Source organism: Peromyscus californicus, unplaced genomic scaffold (assembly GCF_007827085.1).
Source record: "Peromyscus californicus insignis strain IS unplaced genomic scaffold, ASM782708v3 Scaffold_19__1_contigs__length_69161282, whole genome shotgun sequence".
In the NCBI taxonomy this organism is placed as follows: Eukaryota; Metazoa; Chordata; class Mammalia; order Rodentia; family Cricetidae; genus Peromyscus; species Peromyscus californicus.
In genome coordinates this window covers 29001964-29014413 of record NW_026294491.1, presented here as the reverse complement: position 1 = coordinate 29014413, position 12450 = coordinate 29001964, and positions in this window count along the sequence as shown.

Here is a 12450-nt window from a genome sequence, read left to right as displayed (position 1 = left end):
TTTACACAGGACAACTGTTAAAGAAAAAAATCCAAAATAATTATTAAATAGCTTCATCTAAATGAAATGAAGAGATAATCTACCTATAGTTGTGGGATATCACATGCTTTTTGATTGAAGAAAATAAATACATATATAAATAAAATATATAAAAGACTTAGAAAGCCAGGGAAGGAAAAAATAAGTCACAAGCAAGGTGGAAAAAAGAGATCATAACCGAAACAAATGAAATTGAAAAGAAGAAATAAAGAGAGAAATTCAAAGCTGATTATTTGGGAGAAGGTAAAAAAAAACCACACAGGTGAACCAAGAGAAAAGATGAAAGAACAAAATTTGTAACTCATAAATGAAACAATACACACAAGTGTGGAGCCTATAGACATAAGATAACAAGGAAAGCTGTAAAAAACTTTATACAAAGATGGTAACCTAGATGAGATGAACTAGTCCTTTCAAAGACGTTCTGCCAAAAACCATACAAGAGTAATAAACAATCTGAGAAGATCTGTATCTATTAATGAAACTGAATTGACAGCTTATAACTTTCTATAACAAAACTCTAGGCCTGCATGAATTACTGGGAAATACTACCAATATTTAAAGAAGAGATTGGATCAATTTTCTTAATCTCTCTCCAAACAAATATGTAGAATAAATACTTCCTAATTCATTCAAAAGGCCATAAATTCTCCAATATCAAAATCAAATAGATATTTCTTAATGGTAAATTATGATTCAATAGATTTAATGGCATATATGCAAAAATCTTCAATAAAATATAGGCAAATTGAATAAAAAATATTAGAATAGTTTACAACCATTCAGTGTAGGCTTTCTACAAAATGCTCAAGGCTGGTTCAACATCTGAATAATAACTGATGTAAGTCACATGATACATTAAACTAATACAGAAAAGGTATTTGAGGAAAACCAATATTTGTTTTTAAAACAGCAAAAACTCAGTTAACTGGTAGTAGAGGCAAACTTCTATAGAATAGCTATGGCTGTTTTCTGGTTAATATTAAACTCAGTGGTCAGAAGGGCCAGGGTTTCTATGTAAGACCAGGAAAACTGTGCTAATGTAGAAACTGAAGACAAATTATACTTAGCAGAGTATATATTATTTGATCAAAGAGTGATTCATGAATCATACAATACCTTGACTCAGTAAAGATTCAAAGGGGTCCAGCCAACAGTATGTGCAGAAAGGATTTACAGAAAAGCAGATATAGAAACAAATTCATTGGTTATAGGCAGTTATGTTCTTTATTTGGAGATGGTGTTGGTATCATTTATCTTAAACAGGAAGGTTCTGACAAGTTTGCAGTCTGCAATTAGTTGAAGCTTAATTTCTGTTGTAAGCTGAGACACAGCTTTTTGTTATAAGACTATTAAGTTAGGTTGTAGCTTATTTACATCTACATTGGGTCATAGTTCATTCCATACAAATTCAAAGAATTGAGGATGCTTTAAACCAAATTTAATGTAATTTATCAGAGACAAGGAGCTGCATTCTCACCATTGTGTTTTAGTATCATGCTAGAAGTCTTAGACGAAGCAATAAGAAAAGTTATTAAATAATACACAGAGTGAGAAGAAGCAAATCAAACAGTCTTTGATTCCAGAGGACACAGTAATATTTGTAATATAATCTCAAAATTTACCAAGAAAGCTCTTCAAACTAAAAATCAATTTTAGAAAAATTGAATGGCATAAAGTTAATGTACAAAAGTTCAGTCTTTCTACATCAGCAATGATGAGATAGAATTTGACATTTAAAACATAATAACATTTATATTCTCATCTAATAAATCTAAATACACACATATATATATATATATATATATATATTTCACAAATATGTATAAGGCAAATTACTACAATTTGAAAAAGAAATGAAAGAAGAAATTAACAAATGGGGGGGCAGATTCCATGCTCACAGACAGGAAGTCTCAGTATCATCAAGCTGCTAATTTATTACCTAGTTTAACTATAAATTTTATGAGATAACCAAATGGCCAATGCTGAAAATGTATATATAGGCAACATTATATGGACCCAACAAGTTATATTTATGAATATACAATGTATATATGAATACAGATATGCATTCAATAACATTTGACAAAAAAAGAGGCCATGAATTTGACGAAGACCAGGGAGGGGTATATGGGAGGCTTTGGAGAAAGAAAAGAGAAGGGAAAATGTTGTAATTGAATTATAATCTTAAAAACAAACTAACAAAAACCAATAGTGAGGTTGTGAATAACAGCATAGTCTAAAGTTTGTGTTGGAATGCAAAATATTCAGAATAGAAAACTCAGTATTGAAGGACAAGACATTCAGAAGCTAAATGTTTTCCAACTTTATGACCCAGTATAAAGTAAGTTATCAATATGGTGTGATGAGATATTTTCTCAAGCCATGAGAAACCATGGAAAAATATCAAATATATATATTATTAAGTGGTAGCAGCCAGTACAAAAGTCTATGTGTGACAAAGGAAACTATTTGATATCCTGTAGGGAAAACTAGAGCAATAATGAAGACATCAGGGCCTAAATAGTGGCTAAGAGGAAGTCATCACCAATAGGTAGCATGTCTAGGACATTCAGAGCATTGAAACTGCTCCGTATGGGACCAAAGACATCATTAAACCTTTTTCTAAACACAAGAAAGCACACCACACCAAGAATGAATGCTAACATTGCTGTGAGGTTTAAATGATAATAAATCAATGTAGTTTTGTCAGTTACAAGAAATGTACCACTCAGATGAGAGACATTGAACACAGGGAGGTGATAGATGGATGGAACATAGAGAATATGGCAATTTGTGTGCTTTTCTGCCTTTTGTTTTTCTGTAAACTTAGAACTTGTCTGAAATGTAAGCTCTTAAAAAATCCAGTACCACAATCCTAACAATCCCAATCAATGCCATATTGTGTTCAGGCATCTCACTGGCTATTCTGTTTTAGCAATCACTTATTTAATTCTTTTGACAACTCATCCATTATGTATCGTAGAAAACTGTATTCTCTAAATGAAATCTTACACAATCAATAAAAGACACATGCATAAATAACTAGTCTTTTACAAAAGCCTAATTTAAATTTAAGGGGGAGAGTGTTCCCAAAGACAGTCAAAGGAAAATACTATTCTACTTTTAACAAGTAAGAGCCTTCTCTCTTTAAAGTAACAGTCACACAATACAATAAAATATATTCACATATACTTGAGGTGAAACCAATATTCTTATAAACTATAAAAAGTCAATTTTATGCTTATATTTTAACTGAAAAAGAAAATGACAAATAATCATTTACTGTAAAAGCACCAAGAAAATCCATTTTTTGTAGTAAGGGTAGAAATAGATTATGTCAGAAAAAGCTCTGGGTATTTATCTTAAACACTAAATAGCAAGCACATACTTTGTCCAATGCCCATTTTTTTCTTCATACTATAGCCAATTGCATTGTAGATTTATTGACTGTGCTATGATTTTTTTAAAAAGCATTAAATAATTGTTATCAAAATACTTGTATCTGTCATTATAGTGGGTGACTGAGCTATAGTTATGACATCTTGTGAAAGTATTCCTAAGAATGCTGTTAGGTGCTGAAACTGGTAATTGGGTACACTGGTCTCTGGTCCCTTGGAGCAGCCATAAATTCCTATACAATGTGTCCCTGGCCTCAAGGCTATGAGAAATACCTGACTACTGAACCGCTATCTCCCTGCTTCTGTACACAGGCTTACTTGCTGCAGATGTTCACAGCTGCCTTTTTGTCTCTATCACATTTACAGATTTTGCCTTAAATACTCTAACAAACTGGAGGTCTCGGCTGCTTCCCACTATGCTGCCTGGAACAGCCCCAGTGGTGGTAAGTAAAGAGTCCATATCACTTAGCCAGGTATCCCAGGAGTTTTTCTCTTCACTCACCCCATAACATTATCATCTTTGCCTTAAATGAAGTAAAATAAACTGGAGCCCTCATGCAAAACTTAAAACCAGTGAAAAGGTTTAGATATGCTATCCTATGTTTGTCTGTGTCTCTCTGTGTGTTTGTTTGTATCTGTGTTTGGGTGTCTGTGTCTGCGTTTTTATATGTCTGTGGGTGTATGTGGGTGTGTGCTTGAGTGTCTGTGTATGTATGTGTTTCTGTGTATATCTGTGTGTATATATGTGTATGTGTGTCTGTGTCTGAATGTATTTATCTGTATGTTTGTGTATGTCTGCATGTTTGTCAATGTGTTTATCTGTTTATGTATATGTGTGTAAGTGAATGTGTGTGTATTTGTGTTTGCATGTATGTCAGTGTCTGTGTAGATATTTGTGTGTCCACGTGTAGGTGTGTTTCTGTGTGATCATGTGCAGCTGTATGTGTGCATGTGTCTGTGTATATGTGTATCTGTTTATATGTGTGTGTATTTGTGTGTATATGTGTATGTTGTGTCTATGTATGTGTGTGTATATATGAGTGTATTACCAAAAAGTTAGATATGTGCACTCTCAAGCTTTTACTCCAGAAGAAACTTTTTATATTAATCTTATATCTAACTTGAGTGGGAGTATGACTGAGATATAGTTTACCATAGACAGCCCAAACGTTGCTCAGCCTTAATCAAAGAAGCATCTCTTCAGTGAACAGGAGTAAATACAGAAACTTATACCTGCATAAGATGTGAGAATAAGTGCAAGGTCAGCTTTTGTATGGGTCCTTCAAGATTTAGCAAACACTGTGGATGCAAAAGAGGGATGTAAGAGCTGGAAGATAGAGAGAAGAGCTCCAAATGCCACTTCTGGGCAAGACAGCCTTTGCAATTACAAACTTACAGCAACTTCAGGTGCTTGTACTTGGTCTGCAGGAGAATGGGCCCAGCAGCAGCAGCCATAGATGGAGGTGGAGTTCACTGCTAAACCATTTGCTACTGATAGATTCAAGGAGAGAGGGAGTCATCGCCTTCAGAGTCTTATTCACCAGTGACCCCACCAGGTCTCAATTGATAGTTCCAATCCAAACGCTCTCCCAAATGTCCTTGGCTAAAGTTAATGAGTCAAAAAACAAAACCAAAAGTCATAACTCTGGGAAAGTGATTGGTAGAATTAGGGAAAGGAGTATTGGTGGAAGAAGGAAGAAGATAGGAGAGTGTGGGGAGATAATGTAACCAGAATACATTAAATATATGGAGGAAATTGTTAAATAAACTAAATTGATTGTAAAATGAAAACATGCATTGTATGTGTGTATTATGTCATAATGAAACTTACTGTATAATTAATATATGCATATAAAAACTTAAAGTATACAAGAATTTTCACAATAACTTTATAGCATGCCTAAACTAGAAATAGTCTAGATTTCTGTGAATGGACAAATGTATAAACCAACTATAACACATCAATTCCACAATAGTATTGTAGTCAATATTGAAAAAGGTTATGGCTGAGAGAGTAGAGTGCTTGCTTAGCAAGCGTCAGGCCTGGATTCAGTCTCCATCATCCTCAAAAGAAGGAAATGATAATAAATGAAGCAAATTGGGTGAATTTCCAAGGATTTTTTATAAGGAATGAAGCCAATCCTTTAGAGTTTACTTGAAATATTTAATTTCTATCACACTTTTTCTTTTAGATTTATTTATTTTTATGCGAGTGTTTTGCCTGCATAGATAGATAGATAGATAGATAGATAGATAGATAGATAGATAGATAGATAGATAGCACATATATTGTCTTAATTAGAATTACTATTGCTGTGATGAAACACCATGACCAAAAGCAACTTAGGAGGAAAGGGTTTATTTGGTTTACATATCCTGATCCCACTGAGGGAAGCCAAGGCAGGTACTAAAACCTGGTGGAGGCCGGGCGGTGGTGGCGCATGCTTTTAGTCCCAGCACTTGGGAGGCAGAGGCAGGCGGATCTCTGTGAGTTCGAGGCCAGCCTGGTCTCCAAAGCGAGTTCCAGGAAAGGCGCAAAACTACACAGAGAAACCCTGTCTCGAAAAAAAAAAAAAAAAACCTGGTGGATACCTGGAGGCAGAATCTGATACAGAGGCCATGGTGCAGTGCTACAGTTACTGGCTTGCTTTTCATGGCTCGCTCAGCCTGTTTTATTATAGAAACTAGTACCACCAGTCCATAGTGGTACCACCCGCAATGGGCTGGGCCCTCCCACATCAACTGCTTATTAAGAAAATGCCCCACAGGTTTGCCTACAGTCTGGTCCAATCGAAGCATTTTCTCAGTTGAAGTTCACTTCTCTCAGATGACTATAACTTAAAGTTGACATAAAACTAGACAGCATAAATGCATGCCAAGTGCATACCTGGTGCCCATAAAGGTCAGAAAAAAATTTCAGATTCCCCCTAGAACCAAAATTAAAGATGTTTGTGAGCCACCATGTGGATGTTGGGAATTGAACTCATATCCTCTGCAAGAGCAATAAGTACTCTTAACTGCTGAGTCAACTCTCCAGCACCTTCCATTACATATTTCAGTAATAAAACTTTTGAAATGCAAACGGAGCAGAGATTGCCACAGCATGGCGTGAGAAGAGGTAAGATAGCTGTTGCTCAAAGGCCACAGGAGGAATACTTGCATGGAACATTCCCTTATCTTGATTCTGTTGATAAGTGTGCAGACCTTCACACGTGATAACATGGCCGATAAATGTGCACAAATACATGTGCACCGATAAACATATAGGTGAATGAGTAAGTCTGAGTGAGGTTAGCAGGTTGTATTAGTATGTACAGATATGAACAACTAGGGAAGGGTAAGTCTGTGTAAGGTTACACCTTTACTGGCGTCACTGTCTTATGGAGATGGTGGTACTATAGCATATATCCTAGTTTTTCCAGATGTGATCAGAGGAGTAAACCAGTAAAAAATAGGATCTTTGTATGTCATACCCAATAACTGCGTGTGAACCTAAAATTGTCTTAATACGAATTTCAATGACAGTTATTAACTGGAAAACTTTTTGAATATTTGAAGAGACATTTCAGCAAAGGCTTGAGGGTAAACCCATGAAAAGATGCTTTTTTAAGTGTATCCTTTGAGCAATGCAATTTACAGTCTCACAGAAGCTATGAGTACTGATGTGGATATAATTCCAAAAAGACAAACAGCAAAAAGTGAGGCAAGGGCATGTAGAAAATGTGGCTTTCATGAAATGTTAGCAGGGATGTAAAATGACCCCCCCAAAATAGTTTGACATTATTTTAAAAGCTCTAAAAACCATAACAAATAATGCAGTCCATGTCACATTTAGGTTTCTGTCTAAAGGAAATAGAAATAGGTTTCTATACAGAGAAATACATACATACATACATACATACATACATACATACATACATACATATACATAAATATATATGGCAATATTATTTAGAATAGCTTAAAAGTAGAAACAACTAAATGCCCATAAAAAGATGAATGAATGAACAACACTAGATGTAAGCATACAATGGGAAACTATGAAGTAATGAAAATGATAGGGTGGGCTTTTTAGCGATGAAATTCCTTTAGAATTACCTTTGTTCATAAAAGTAACCCTTCTATATTCCTGTTAGAGACTCTAAACCACTGTAAAAATTCATTGGTTCACCAAGCTGGACTTTGGAGCAATTATTACTTTGGTTTATAATGGATTCCTTTCTCTGGTGAATGGGGTGTGTGTTATTTGCCTAGGAAATATTTCTAAACAATTCATATCTCTATTTTTGTTTTAGCTATTTGGCATTCAAGAAAACCTGTCAAACATTAGCTATCAGGGTTGGACAGATGGCTCAGTGATCAAGGTGACTGCTGCAGAAACATGAGGACCTGAGTTTGCATGCCCGGAACCCATGTAAAGAGCTACACATGACAGTATGTACCTATAATCTCAGCATTGGGGAGACAAAAGGGGGGTCTTTCAACTGCTGGTTAGCTGGTCTTCCAGAATTGGTGAGCTCCAGGTTCAGTGAGAGATCCTGTCCAGAACATTAGATGGAGAGTGACTGAGGAAGACACCCAGCATTGACCTCTGGTCTCTACACATACTGGTGTATATACACACAGGTTTACACACAGACACATATACACAAACGAACATTAGCTAGCAGGCAAAACACAGCTCATGCCTTTACAATAATTAATAAGGACATTTTTCAATTGAATTCACAATGATATTCTCAATGGTGTATGTGTACATAGCTACTATAATGGCCACATTTGCCTTTTCCAAACATCAGTTTTCTCATTTAGCTTCAGATTAAATAATTTTCCAGTTTTTCCCAAACACTAGGTCTAACATTTTTCCTTCTGTTGAAAGGAATTGACTTGATTCTGCTAGTTTTCACTATTTTATTCCAGGCATGGTACTAAGAGCCTAATATGTAAAGAATGAAACATACCCCCCTTTTCATGTTCACAAAATAATGACGTAATGTAAAACCCAGCCTGACACTGATGGAGCTCATAGAAGGTTCTCTTCCACATCTAGAATGAGGCTGAAGCAAAAAGGAGAGTTAGCTTCACGAGAAGTGGTCATTCAACTGGAGATGAAACTTTCGGCAAAGACTGTGTCTTAGTTACCATTCTATTGCTGTGAGGAGACATCATGACCAAGACAATTCTTATAAAAAGAAAGTATTAAATTGGGGGCTTGCTTACCGTTTCAGAAGCTTAGCCCATGATCATCATGGCACTAGAGAAGTAGCTGAGAACATTATATCCTGATCCACAGGCAGCAGGTAGAGGAAGAGAGAATGGGCCTGACATGGGCTTTTTAAAAGCCCACTCCCAGTGACACAGTTCCACCAACAAGGCCATGATAACTAAGGTATCACCTCCTAATCCTTCTCAAAACAGTTTGACTCCAAGATGACGAAGAAGTTCAATATTTGAGTTTATGGGGGCATTCTTATTCAAACCACCGCAGCCTGAGTGTCAGGCAGAGGAGGCAGAAGAGGTCAGACAGAAGGATCCGTTGCTTTCTTCTACACACATCTTTCCCAAGAACATTATTTCTACTCTCCCTCCCAGCTGTACCTCCAATGACACAAAATAGATTTGGTAGGCAATTGGCAGAGAGGACCCTGAAACACCTTGTAAATATATATATATATATATATATATATATTCATTATATATATATTCATTATATATATATTCATTATATATATATATTCATTATATATATATTCATTATATATTCATTATATATATTCATTATATATATTCATTATATATATATATATACATATATGTATATATTCATTAAGAAGGAGGAAGGAGAATTTGTCTACCACACATGCAATGTAATAAACTGCCACTCAAGGCTAAGGCATCAGGAATTCAAACAAAAAAAAAGTCTAAGAACAATAAAAGGCTGTCAAAATGTCCTCTGCTTGATACATGTTATTGAGCACCAAAAGAAAAATATTCATTGCACTAAGTGCTTTTAAGTACTGGGCAGATAGCCTATGACTTACCTTGGAGTTCTATCCCAGTAAACCCATTGGAAGTTGAAAATATCATAAATTAAAAATGCCATGCACTTAACCCACTGCACATTGTAGCTGAACCTAATTAACCTTAAACATACTCAGAATCCAGTTGAGCCATGTCATCTAGCAGAAAGCCCATGTTATCATGGAGGTTTGAATATCCCACGTGGTTTAAAGAATACAAAGAGCATAGTGTGCTGGTTATCTGCCCCTGTGACAGTAGAAGCCATGGCTCTCTCTGCTACTGGCCATCAGGAAAGAATGTCTTGTGACTTATCAGTAGCCCATGGAAACATCCAAGTTTGAAATTAAAAAGTTCTACTAAATATGAATGCTTTCATGCCATTGTAAAACTTGAAAGTATTGAGTTGAGCCAGTACTAAAGCAGTAGCTGAGAGCCCACACCTGATCCACAAGTTGCAGGCAGAGAGAGAACAAGACCAGGCCAGGAGTGGGCTTTTGAAACCTAAAAACCGACTCCCAATGAAACCCCCTCCAACATAGCCACACCTCCTAATCCTTCCTATACAGTCTACCAACTGGGGACCAAACATTCAAACATATGAGTCTATGGGGGCCATTCTCACTTAAACCACCATGCTGGGGAAGAATCACAAGGAAAGATTCTCCCAAACCTTCCTCTAGGACTTACAAAATCAGAATTATTACTCGTGTATAATTTCTAAAGCATTCTATGATTATACTATTCACTGTGGTTTAAAATGATTGGCCAATTGCAATTGAAAATGTAGCAAATTAAAACTTATAAAAGGGTCAAGCTAAAGATATGTGGGAAGCCCAGGAAGTTATGGACTTGTGGGAAAGGGGCACACAGAATCTCACTAATGCATCTAGATTAATATTCTCATCATGTTCAAATGTGCACTTCAAGTCATAGCCATTGATTCTAAAACAAATGATTTTTTTAAAAATAAGTGCTTCTGATGCCTCTTAGCCATGAATGATGGTGTGGGTGGCAAGGCTAGCTACTTCAAACTCACTGAGGACAAGGATCCAGCACCTCTCACAATCTTAGTACATAGCAGCCTCTGCTGTGTGAACAGTGTCCACTCCTCCAAGAACAATGTGTCAGTCATGAAGGTATGTCTGTGCTGCCCTTAAAATCTGTGTGTGGAAAGAAATGCTGTGTCCTCCTCAGCAATGAAAATAAGAGGCTAAATGAGGCATTTATCTGGATTCCTTTTATTTTCCTGTTAAGGACAAGAAGGTTTTTAGGGCAGGGCACCATATATCATTTGCTACATATATTCTCAGTTCTTAGAACACTGTTTGGAGTGTAAAAGGTACATAGGAAACGTATGATAACTAAATAAATGATTTGCAATGCAAAACTGCTTTCCAGCTCCTAATTGATCTCGCACGGGCATGTAATTCCCTTGCTCCAGGTATGAACACATACTCTCAGGAAAGTAGTGAAGAGGTATACAGTGAAAACAAAAGACAAATGTGTGTCATGAAGAAAATGCTTCAACAGAAATACATGTGCAACATCACTCTCTGGTCAGACAATGTTGCTCACCGGACTGGGGAGATGAGGACATGTCTGCCCAGAGCTAGCTAGACTCAATACATCAGTAGTTGTCATTTTCAACTGGTGCTCTTCGTCATGAAGGACAGTTTCTCTTCCAGGCTTTTTTCCCCCCACTTTCAAGGTCACTGTCACTACTGAGATCTGCCAGTCAGTCTAGATCCTGGCATGCCTGGCTTCTCAAAGTTAATTAGGTCCCCCTAGCCCCACCTCCCCTGGAGTGTGAGCCCTGGCTGCACTCCAGATTCTTATCCCTAAGCCCTGGTGATGTTCTCTGAGGACAGCTACTTTTCCTGTCTCTCTGGGCCTGAGTCACACTCTCTGAACTTACGTCCCATGAACTGGCACTGAATTCCTGATGCCTGCCCTGCTGCAGCTGAACTATTTGTGCCATTGCCTTAAAGAACATTCCAGAAGGAAAACTGTGGAATAATCTGTGGCCTAAGTCCAAAATCAGAAATTGATTTGTATCTATCAAAAATAAAACAACAAATGAATGAATGGATCTCACATAAAAACACTGAGTGGTTATATGAAACTGCACATCTGTCTTCCGACAGTTCCTTTAAAATGTTTCAAAATGCCCTTTCTGAGCTCAAATGATGTCTGTTCCAGAAACTCAGTCAGCTGACCATCAACCTTAGCTGTGACAACTGTTGACATAGGCCTCTGCCCTGCCCTCATTACTGTCTGGATTCCATTGAACCTCCTCACCTAGGTAAGGCAGCTGGGGGAAGTTATTGTTTACACAGAGAACAAAGGAACAGGGGATATGTACATCTGAAAGGCCTTTTCTAAATCCAGTCTAGGATGGTTGCTGATCTGCAGCTTGGCCTAGAGAGGTGGATAGCAGCTAAGTATTGAGTTCACCCCATTAACTATCATATGCACTGTTTCACTGTTTAATAGACTGGCTTGGTGGGATGTAGAAAGAAGTGAGAACGTGGCCCCAGGGCTGAGACTTTGTGGCTTTCAGTGTTTTATTCTTTTTCTCATACCCTCTCCATAACAACCCTCCTGCAACACGCATACACTTAAAATGATGTGCAGCTATCTCTGTCTACAATATGTGCAGCTGTTACAAGATAAAGCCGTCTACAGACAGGTACAACAGACATATAAGCAATCCAGTCACAAAATACCGGATATATAGGTGTGCACTAACGCTGTAGATGTGTTTGAAGTGATAGGCTGAGTGCTTTTGTAAAACTAGAATATAATATTTAAGCAAAGATGCACCTGGCTTCCTTGGCTGGAAACGATGTTTCCAGGGTATACACAGCAACTTTGTTTTAAACAACTATGCAACTGTGAGAGACTTTTGTTGTAACCCACTTTTTAAGTGAAGGGAGTATGGATATAAAAGAAAAGGGAAAGCACTGTCTAGTCTAAATCTTCTGAACAA